This window comes from Coloeus monedula, assembly GCF_965178545.1.
Source record: "Coloeus monedula genome assembly, chromosome: 9".
NCBI classification, from domain to species: Eukaryota; Metazoa; Chordata; class Aves; order Passeriformes; family Corvidae; genus Coloeus; species Coloeus monedula.
The window spans coordinates 9964472-9976529 of NC_138789.1; positions in this window are offsets into that span (position 1 = coordinate 9964472).

Below are 12058 nucleotides of genomic sequence, written 5' to 3' on the forward strand. Positions count from 1 at the left end.
ATGGGCCAGCCCCTATCCCAGGCTTAAAAACAGACATTTATAGCTTGAAACTGTTCACAATCAAAATGAAGTTTTAATAAAGGTTAGTTTGAAAATCAAATAAAACTTTCTATCATCATTTGAGCTAAACCTATTATTTATTAAAAGGTTTTGGTTTGGCCACTCAACAAAGAGTCCAGTTTTTCAGTTTCATTCTTAATATCATTGCATGGAATTTCTGGCTGTAACTTTTGCTCTGAGATGAGAATTGTGCAAACAGTACAGCATGTGTGGTAATTCCTCACCTAAAACATGAACTCCAAGGTAAAACATCTTGGTGTGAAAGCCTGTAACTTAAACTGGTTTTAATTTCAACACCTTTCAGCTTATTACAGCTTAAATCTGAGTATTTATATTAAGCATTTTTGTGTACATTTGTTTTTTATCAATCAAGAATGCATGCTCCAACATAAAATCTTATGGGAAAAGAGTTTGCTGTAATTTCTTCAGATCCCTTTTCTAGTTCTGTAAGTATCTTAAAAAATATCCTGCCTAAAGATTGCTTTATTTTTTCACTTCAAATATAACTTGTTATAGCTGGGAGAAGAAATAATTTGATGTTTATTTTTGATCTACAATGCTCTCATCTGGCTCTGGACTTCATGAGCAGTATGGCTGGTGTTTATTTTTAACATGTTAAATCAGAAAGGAAATAAAAATGGTCATTTCTTGAAATACAATTTGCTGAACTCTTAAAAAGAAAAGGGTAATTTAGGAGGGTATCCTGTGACAGGAAATGACAAGCTGCCTTCACCCTGGTATATTGATTTAGGAGAGAGATGCTTGCACAGAAAAAGCAATACTTGTTCAAGTCACCGGACAGTCTGAGGATTTGAGGAGGAGGCGGGGAGGGGCTGAGGGTTTACACTAAAAAGCCCGGAGTCACCAGACTTTAAAATAGCATGTGTGGCCTTTTTCAGTGAAAATAGAGTGTAATGTGCCTATAAAAAGCAAAGTAAACTACCAGTTGACTGCCTCTTTTATGCCATACACATCTTTGAAGGTTAAATTTGTTATTTTAGAAAAACATAGGGTAGGTTTGAAAAGAAAACCCAGGTTGTTTGGCTTCAGTTTTTCATTATGTGAAATCAAAAAGTCATTTCACACTGCAGAAGCAAAAATACTCGCCTTTAATGTTGTTGTGTTAATGAACACAACTGTGCTATCTTATAAAATTCCATTAATAACATTACCTAGTGTTTAATACTTAAGCATAGTTTGTAAACATAAATTTGCAACTATAAAAAGGAAATTCACAGGTTCACCAGAGTGTGAAGAACTAAATGTCCATACTGCAGACATTTCCAGTTTTTTAAAACTTTCTCTTATGCATCCAGTTTTCAAATAAATGCTGGGGGTTTTTTAATATTAGTGTTTGTCAGATATGAGCAATGTGCAAAGTCACTAGTGACCTTTTGATTTTATAGGATTATTGAAAGAAAATGAAAGAAAAAAGATGTAAAGTCTTGAAGAGAAAACTGAAAGTAGGCATCTTACTCTCAACATGAAATACCTGTAATGAAGGCAAGTCTCATAAAAGTTAGAGATGCCTCTGGGTTGCCTGAAATAATAATGCTTAAAATGTGGTTATCTCATTTTGTTAATCTTTATGGAATTTTCTGTTCCTAATGCTTTATCCAAATTATATCTAACATGAGGAGGATCTTTTTTCTTTCTGTCTGAGCAGCAGTGGAGTTCAGAGATGTAAAGACAGGATTATTAAAATTAGTATACACTGAAAATCACATTTGGAAATGGGCAAAAATGCAGGAAACTTTTAAAGTATTTTAAAAGATCTAGTGTTATTCCAATGTTGAAAACACATTGCTTACCCTATTTTATCTCAGCCCAAATATACTAAGTTGTTCAGAGGTATCAGGACTTCAGCTCTTTAAAAACCTCTCTTCTTTCACTGACTGGTCTGGAAACTGTCTATCTTTGCAAGGACTATTCTTTGGCTCCTTTAGACACTTCAGCTCTTGGGATCTCAAGTCATCTTTGACAATTAGAATTAGTGATTCATGTTTAAGCTACACAATAAGTTTACCCTTGATTTCATTTAAAACAGGGACCAACTGTTTGAGACATCATTTTGTCATGTGAATTTTTTTTACAGATATAATCATTAATGATTATAGCAAGTCCAGGCAATTTGAAACTGTTGTATTGAATTTTTCCTTTTTATGCCTCTATACACCTTTTTAAAATACAGTGAAAATGACATTTTCAGGGATTCATGTTCCTTGTCTTTTTTCTACTACAGCTCCACTGCCACCCTCTCTCCTTTCTCCTATAGGTTATTCTCTATACTGAAAGTGTTTTCTAACACTAAGAAAATTGCTTACCAAAATATAATTTGGGGAGCATTACAGCTGCTGGAGAGCAATATCCTCTCTGTCTGAATTAAGCATGAGGTGTTTTTTGCCAGCAATTGGTGTGCTGTTTGAATTAGGATGGTTAGCTGATCTTTGTGATGATGCTTCTGTTCTTCAAGTTGGATAAGTGCTCAGATTGCAAACAGTTTTGCCTGAACCTCTGTATGAATGCTCACATGTGTGCCTTTGAACTTGGTTTCCATACCATTTGTACTTGTAAAACTTGTAGACTCTTTCTCCTCCCTGATTACCAAGGGGTCATAGATGCAGTCTAGGAACACTAATCTTTTAAAAAATATCCAGGTATTGAGTTATTAAGAAGTCTCAACTGATTTCATCCCTCTCAAGTACTTGTATCAAACGTGGATATTTGGAAAGGATGATTAAATTTAATTTATAGAGCTGAGATAACACTGTTGGGTGAAGTATTTTCTTACTTTCTATCTATATAATTTTCTGGCTAGTGTTTATGTCTCCTTTCTTCCTTTTCTAAAGCAACTTGCTTTTATATCTCAGGCCTTTTTTGTTTATATATATATATACACACACAAAAATGAATTTTAATAAGAACTGACAGCTTTTAATTATTTAATGAACACGCATTGTTAAAAAGCAACTGAGTCATAGTCATGGTTTAAAACATTTGGGTGATCTTACACTTTTAACTTCTTTGTGGAGTTGAGTAACTAATCAGTTCATTCACAAATGAGAAATTTTATCCATTTATGGGATTTTTTTTTTTAAAGCATGGTCATAGTTTATTCTATTATTTGATTTTCTATTTCAAAGAAACAATAACATTTTTGGAAAAGCTTATTGAAGGGAATGTAAAATAGCTTGCAGAAACATATTCACTTGAAGAATGTAGCTGGAAAAGGAGCACAATGATACAAAAATGCAGGGATGAGAAATATTACTGCTTTTGGAGGCTGTGGCACTGGGAAGTTCCTCTCTGCTAAGATTGTCTTGTGAGCTGCTGTTTGGATATTGCTTTGATGCAATGTGATAACCTGAATAGTTCATGTCTAAATAGAGTTTATGTATCTATTAATTAGTTTAAAATATCTGCCTTAGGGTATGAAATGAATTAGGCTGAGCATCTCATACAGCCAGCTGGTAAATAAACATACAGGTGTTCCACCCAGTGTGCAGATTCATAAGAAAATATTTTTATTATTGAAAGTCCATTTCTAGTGCTTCTGTCCTTGGCATAAGATAGTGAGTCATTTTTCAGGGCCTGCAGGGCTGAGGGGTTTTCCCACTGGTGTTGACAAGCGGGGAGTGTTGCCCAGTCTGTGTTCCCAGAGCGGGAGGTGCCGCAGAGCTGAGAGTGCACGAGGTACTGAGCCTAAAGTGAAAATGTCTCTGAATGTGGACTGGGGGTGGGAGTGAAGAGGCAGCAGTCCTGGAGCTGCGCAGACAAAATGGGAGAAAGAGGGAGGAGCTGGCCCAAGAAATAGAATAATATCAGCTATTTCATATGGGGCTATGTCTAATGACACAGAATGACTGCCTCGCTGAGTAAGCCAGGCCAATGTGAGAGCATAACCCAGCATTCAAAAGATGATGATCCTCATCTCCATCTGTGCCTGTGTGTCTTCACAAAAATGAAATAGAATATCTTGTTTTCTCATGGAAGTGATATGTAATAGCCTTTTTCTGCCTTTTCCCTCTGTTATTAAAAAAAATCAGGGGAGAAAAATTTTTAGATATTTGTGAGCAAATAAACCTCTGGTTATTGCAAGCTAGAAGAGTATAATAGAAAAGCTATCACTGAGTGACTGCCTGGTGCTTATGCACTTCACTAGCATTTGCTGATAACCAGTGCTGGAGGCAAGCCTGAGACCACAACACACTGACACCCCCCCTCCAGCAGGGTCATTTGGCCTACTTATGAACAGGCCTGTCCCACCCAGACTAAAAGGAGATGGCTGGGATGTTAAGGAAGTTGTTTCCTCCAGCTTAGTACTGGAAAGAATCTTCCAGGTCATAACATTTAGTCAGATGCTGTTCCATGTCTAGAAGACTGGGAAAGGTGAAATTTTGCAATAGCTGAAAAAGAGGACAAGAGGCTGGATCCCTTGGGGTATTTCCCACAGTGGAACAGAAAACTAAAGATGAGAGAAAAAGATGAAGCAATGGAAGGAAAAAAAGCCAAAACCACCACCACCAAAACCTAGAACACCTTCCATATTTCAGTAATGGATGTGGAAAGATTTCTACCCTTCCAGGGGCCATTCCTCTTGGAGCACTCCGAAATGAGGCACTGTGTATTGCACCACCTTTTTTTTTTTTTTCCCCCTGGGTCAGTGTCCCTTTTGTTTTGGAGGCTTTTGAGAGGCCTGTCAGTCTCTGCTTTTACAGTTTCATGTACTTAAAGAGATCTCCCTAAACCGAACACACCATAGTACCAGAGCACTCGAAGTTTTGCTTTGAACCTGCCAAGCGCTGAAGTGCCACATTGTGGGCAGGGTGACAGACTGCTCTGAAAGCAGAAAATCTGCCAGGAAGGCAGAGAAGGAGGCAGCTGCCTGGCTATAGCAAAGGAAGGTCAGGAGGATATGGGATGGCAGTCGGGAGGATATGGAGTGACAGAAAGGCACTCAAGCACGGCTGGTTTTTTTAGTGTCCCATGGGGACTTCTCTGTTGAGGCTGGATAACAAGAGAGCTCAACTTGGGTTTTGCCAGACAAAGTGAGATCTGTGGTTCACCAAATGTTACACCAAAAACCAGTGAATCACAGATGACGTGTGTATTTTGACATTTTCCCATCTATAAATACTGCTTTTACCTCACAAAACACAAACTTTGTTGTTTTCTGATGCTAGAGGGTCCTTTTTTGCTTCATGATCTGTCTTAAGGATTTGATAAACTCTCCCTCAAGACCCTGTAAGATGATATTAGCCAATAGTGCTAACATCAAAGGTTCTTTATTGAATATGATCAAGGAACCTCTAATGTCAATACAAGGGGAGTTTGTTTTGCAGCTGGTTGGCAGCCAGCCAGTTGCTGTGCAGTTATGGAGCTCCTTAATGCTGAAGTGGCTTTAAAAGTGTGATGAAAAAGACTGATGGAAGGCCTACAACTCTAGACCATGCAGGAAAGGGATTGCTTGTGTATTACAAAGGTAATATTTTTTAGTTTATGTTTAAAAGGGGTGGAAAGGAAAGAAAAAAAAAAAAGGGAAGAAAAAAAGCAACTCTGTATTTTTTCAGCTGTGTATGCCAACCTGGTAACCAGTGTGAATTAGTGAAATGTTACCAGTGACCCCTTTTCTCGTCAAAGGTGAATAAATTGAGGTAGAAAATTTAACATTAAATATACAGTAGAAGAGCAGAAACTCTTGTGACCCTCCTCACTAGGAATTTTGTGCCTCTGGATTTCAGTTCTTGTGGTGGCAGGTGGAAACACGAGACGCTTCACTCCTGACTTGATTCACACAGTGAGGGCTGCAAGTAGCATCTGTCCATGTGAATGACCAAGGGTTGAATTCATCTACTGTAAATTATGCATTCAAAGGAAGCTTAACAGCAAGTTATTTTGGAATTTGTCACATTTATATCCTAGGCCTGTGTGTTGCAGTAGTACCTGTACCTTGGGCAGTTGCACACCTTGTTTATGGATGTTTCTTTCAGTACTATTCGGATAAATCACCCTAAAACTGCAGTGATGTTGTGTCAGGCATCTTCTAGTGGCATTGGAGGTATGGAGCTGCCTGAAGGCTGTTTTGATGAGACAGCTGAAAGACAAACTAAAGTTTTCTTTCTGCCATGAGATTTTGGAGCAGTGCTGCAGGAGTCAATGTATCATCCATCTATATAAAGATCAGATACAGATGGTGGCATAGAATAGCTGCAATATGGACAGATTATTTTTACTCAGTTGTCTGTGTGAATGGATTCTGTTCAAGTTACTGTGTTGTCTCCTTGGATTATGTATGTTAATTTTTTACATTGAAAAAATGTGTGTATCTGTTTCTGCTAATGCTCCGTCACCTATACAAAAGAAAGTGTGTGAATAGTAAAATTCAGTCTTTGCACTGCTTTCTCAGCCCAAGACCAGAAAACCCACAAGTTAAGACTTTAAGCTACCCTGAAGTGAATGAAATAAGACCCCATTGGTTTGGCATTTTATCAGCTGATGCTATTGTTACCCATGAAAGCAGGGATAAATTTTGAATACTGCAGTGTATGGGAGCAGCGAGTGAGGCCTGAAAGGAGCATCAGTGAAAGCTCCTCATCTCACTGCAGTTGCTGGCACAGAAATGAGAAAAGTTTGGTTTATAATCTTAATGCTTTTATACTAATATTGTTTACAAAATCTAAACTCTGTCTTAGTGTTGCAAAATGAGTTTGCACAAAGTCTGGAGGTGCAGGGTGAAAGCCGTGACACACCGTGCGTGTTGGTGTGTCCCTGGTGAGCTGGGACAGGACAGGGACATTTGTGTCAGTGCACATTTCCTCATGAAGGGAGAGAAGCAAAGTGGGAGAGCTGACAAGCTGGTGTTCAGTGTTCACACTGACAAATACATGCATATCTATGGATGTGAAATTTCCAAACAAGCTCTTAGTGATGTTTAAAAATAAACAATCAAATGCTTCCGGTCTGATAAGGGCATATATTTACTTTGGAATGTGTGTTCTGGTTCTTGTTTTGTTACAAACAATGAGCTATGTCTAATTTTAGTGGTTTGTGTGCTCATTTGTTAAAAAATGAACTAAAATGTATAAGCTGGCTGTTTCTCTACAAGGCTATTTGCATGCACAGTTTAATTAGGATGTGGTAATTTTAAGATTTTTGCAAGGAAAATAGTCTTTAAGGTCTGTTATAATTGGTGAATGTACTCATTAAATGAAAAAAGATTATGAAATAAAATTTCTAACTAAACCAAAATGTTTGAATAGGTTCTTAGTGTCTAAATCAAAATTTTGAATTGAATTTAGGTCATATCCATAGCTTTAGTTGATGTAAAACTATAAACCTGGCAAAAATAAGTAACTGCTTTTTTGAGAATAGGAAATGCAGAAAATCAGCTTTTTGCAATAGAAAAATTTTGTACATATTCTACATTTGAATGTTTATCTCATTTTAATTTCTTGCCTGAAAAGAAAAATGAGTTGTTTTATGAATTAGAAAAATGAAAAGAAAACATAAGCCATAGGATGAACTTGTCTGATGTTTAAACACAAATATTAAATAGATGAACAGCCTTGACATCAAACTAAAAAACCTATAATTATGCATTGGAAGTAGAAGTAAAGCTATTTTCACTAAATTCTATAAAACATTGCTGATAATCTCTTCTGATATTTACCTGATTTAAAAAATCTAGTGAAAAAAGAGAAACCTGGGATTTCAGATTTTTCCTTTGAGATTCTCTCCTAAATAAGTAGAGGAGATAAAAATAGTCACCTACTTATGTTATTGTCTTTGTTGCATCTTTTTGTGACTGGTTCTGAATACTGTTCTTTCTTCCCTCCTACACTAAGTTTTTCAGTCTTTTTCTCTTACTGACTGTCCCAAATCAGCATCCAAAACACCTTTCTGGACTGCTGGAGCAGTCAAGTAAGCCCAAATGGTTTTTATTCTTAGACCATGAAAAGCTTTCTAATAATGGAATTAATTGCGAGTTTCCACTTAGATTTTAATTGTTCACCTAACTTTTGGTGTTATCCTCTTTCTTCACAAATTCCACTTTTTATTTTTCCTGCACTCCTGTAATAGGGAACCTGTAACAAAAATGGAATTAATATACTTGAATCCATGCTCTAGCCACACAAACTGATTTTGCAGCATCTCTTTCTAAGGTTAAGGTGTATTGCTTCAAAAGTTTGGATACATTTAACATAAAAGCCCACATGTGAATTAGCACACTTAGTAATATTAGCAACATAACAACAGTGTTATCAATCTTATTATTAATGCATTTGTCAAGGTTTTTGTTGGAGGGAGAGGAGATGCTGACTGTTGTGTTTGTGCAGTGGCACAACCATTCCATAATCAAGGGTTGCTAATAAACATGAACTGATTAGAGTGCCCTTTTTCCCCTCTGAGCCTGTCAGAGCCACAGAGCCCAACCTTGAGATTGCTCCTGGCTGCCACACAAACCAGAGCTGAGGCCCTTGGCTGGGCATGGTTTTTAATGCCAGAGCACTGGGCTGTTTGGATGTAGGTTCTTAGATGATTCTCTGTAAACTCTCAACATCAATTTTTCTGTTTTGTTCATGAATACCTCAGAGCTAACCTTTCTGGTAAAAATTATTTTCTTTTTAATCTAAATTTAATCCACTCCTCTCTATGATTAATGTGACTGAGTGGAATCCAGCCTTCTATTTTCAGCTGGAAAAAATAGTTTTAAAATAGGTCTTTTAATGTTTGTTTTCCCTTTGATTGAAGACAGTGTCCTTACTACTCAGTAAATACTTCTGTAGTACTTTTAAACCTTAGTCCTCGCAGGCTGTCTACTTAACATTCTCCCAGTGATGTTAACAACCTGTGCTTTATGAGGTCAGAGGATATCAGCACCGACTTTATATGATATTCTTTTTCAGAATTAGCTATTGATTAACTGATTTTATAAATGCATTTCTGTGACATTTTGTCGTCACTGTCTTCATGACTTGGTTTAAATAAAAGCATTTTTCTTTTTTCAGGGGTGGGGATGGAGACCTTTAACATTCTGTGTGGAAACTGGTTTGTATTTTCATTAGAGATGGGTCTAAAAGCAGGTGGCAGTTTAGAATTTTTGAATCGTGTAATCATCTTTTACCCCAAAAAAAGTTTGGGAACATTCCATGAAGTAAATGTCTGTATGACCAGTTACCAGACTGTGTCATGTACAGGTTCTTCCACTGCAGCTGTCCTTGTTCTTTTTTTCTAACAAATAACTAATCCAGATGAGAGAGTGTATGATATTTGTAATATTTTAGAGTATATGTCAGTATTAATACACACTGATTTTTCTGGGATGTTATGATACTCTCAGTTACTACCTAAAGAAACAGCAGTTAGTTAAATATTTTACTGCAATTTTAAGTAATTGTGTAGGTGAATAATTACCCTAATAAGGTTAAAATAGGTTATTGTTAATGCAGTGCGAGTTTAAGCTGTCAATTGAGTGGATTGCCAGAGTCCTCTGGAAAATGAAACATTAAATTTCCCAGAAAAGTCAGTAGATAGGGGCTCTTGGAAAAACCAGCGCTTTCATATGTTTTGCAGGTTTTGAGAAATTAACTTTCTTGTAATTCAAAGAACGTGGGATTATTCAGAAAAATGTACTGTATATAACTGTATTAGCTATTCACCTTATACTGCATGGAAAAAGAGCACTTTTTTTTTTTCTTGCTGTGAAGTTTTCAGTAAAGATCACTGCGATTTTAGCATGGGAAGGGGTATATATACTGAACTTTTTGGTCACATCTGCTGCCTCCACACACTCGGGACCGTTTTGGGTTTTTTTCGCTAGAGAAGAATTCTACAACTAATTTTAAGTTCTTTGAGATATTATCTCCTTCGACAGCCTGGTGTGCAGATATTTGTAAACCTTCTCCCAGATGAGTATTTTTTTTCTCTTTTCTTTTTTTTTTTTCTTCCGGAAAGGTGGAAGTGGTGAGAGACCGTTAAAGCAGTGGTTAAGAAGGTAGGTGTCTGTGGGTATTGATGGGAAATAGTCGTTAGAGGAAAGCTGCATCACCACACAGGAAGAAGCACAAAACTCTTGAAAGCATTTTCTCCAGCTGTTGTGGAAGAACAATTTAGACAGTAGAACTTGAAAGCCACAGATCTTATACCTCATTTCTAGCTGAGAGAGTCCTTCCAGAAAAAGGACTGATTAGCTGCAGTCTTTTAACAGCTCTTTCTCAAAGGCTCAGCAGTTTCACAGAAAAGATGGGTTTAACAGTAGGGAAACAATAAATTGCAAATGTGTAATCAAATTTATATAGGATGGCCTTCAAACTGCAATGAAAAACACAAACTATGAAAGAAAATTGTGAATCTTTGATTTCTGAAACAGAACATGACTCCATAATTTATTACAAACCTGCTTGCCAATAAACAGCAGCCAGTGAGACTTCTGAAAAATTACATTCAAAACCATTGCTGAGTGTAACTAGCTCCCCTGCCCTGTCATACAATTTCTTTATTCTTTCAGCTATTTCACATTAGGGGCTGGGCAAAATTTCCCTGTGACTTGGAGTCATTCAGTTATCTGCAGGGGCTGTGAGCTGACAGCTCGGTGTTCCTCTTTCTTCCCCCACTTTCCTTAGTCTGTCTCAAAAACTAGACAATTTTTCCCGTATAAACGTCCAGTGCTCTGCCACCAAATAACTTCAACACTTATTTCGCATGACATATTGTTGGTAGCTATTTTGCTTCTAAAGGATTGCCCACTAGCACCCTTGGAATAAATATTTGCAACCTTTCTTTGAAGTATGTATTTGGAGACAAAGCAGACCAGCATGCACTTTAAGCCAATATTTTTCTTTCAAGTGAGATTTAAGGGAAGCAATATTATAGTTTATAAGAGTAGTACATGATTCACTTAACTGATGGCACATTTTATAGTCCCGCTTCTGTTACTGACCTGTTACATCACCATAGGCAAGATATTTCATCTCTGCTTTTGTCCTTTCCAAGGCAACAGTGGCCACTATTTTTTTTTTTTTTTATTTGTATATTTTGAAGCAACATTTAGTAAATTCTGTCTTGTGTAGGGAATGTGTGTTCATGTGTGATGTCAAGGTTTGCAATCATATCTTTGGTCATAATTTTGCATAATTTAGTATTTTTTTTCCCCAACACCTTAGAGTGACATTCATTTATAAAAAGCAGCCTGTCCCCACCCTCACCCCAAGTGGAAGCTGTATCTTGTTGTTCTCAGGGACACCCAAACCCTGGTGTCTCAAGCATGCAGGAGCTTCTCCTCCTCAGTGACGGCAAAACTGAGCTGAACTTGGGGTGCCATGTTTTTAGACACATTCTGAAGTAAAAACATGTCCCAAAAATACTCTCCAAAACCTAAATACCTTCTAGTTTATATCAGTTTCAAATATTCAGGGGTTTTTTTCATGCTCCCTCTGTAGTGCCAACCTCATGTTTCTCCATGAGCTGTGTATTTCCATAACTTAATTTATAATAGTTGGGTTTGAGCTGCTTGTGGCATGCTGCATTGATAAACATTTCTAATTTAAGAGGTATATATTTTATCTAGGAATAATCTGCATAATTTTGTATGCTAAAGGATGAAGAGGAAGATAGAGATGTGATAGTTCACACATATTGAGAGGCACAAACTGGCAAACTGTGCTATGGTGAGAAGCTGGGGGGCCTAACTGAGAAAGGGAAACCTAATGATGCCAGGCAGGATTATTTTGATCATCTTTGGTATTCAGGATCTCAAGGCAGTAATAGACAGGAACTTATAGGCAATTTTGTTCACAAAATAATCTGTACTTCTGCTGTAGATTACTTTGGTCATTCCTGCCTACAGTCATAGGAAAGGAGGCACATGTGCATTATGGACCATATTGTTTTGTCATCGTTCTTTGGAAGGGGGAAACCATGGCACAATTGTTTAGAAAAAGGCTCCTGAATGGTAATAGGGATCCTAAAAGCTTTGTCACAACTAGACAAATCTGAGCAT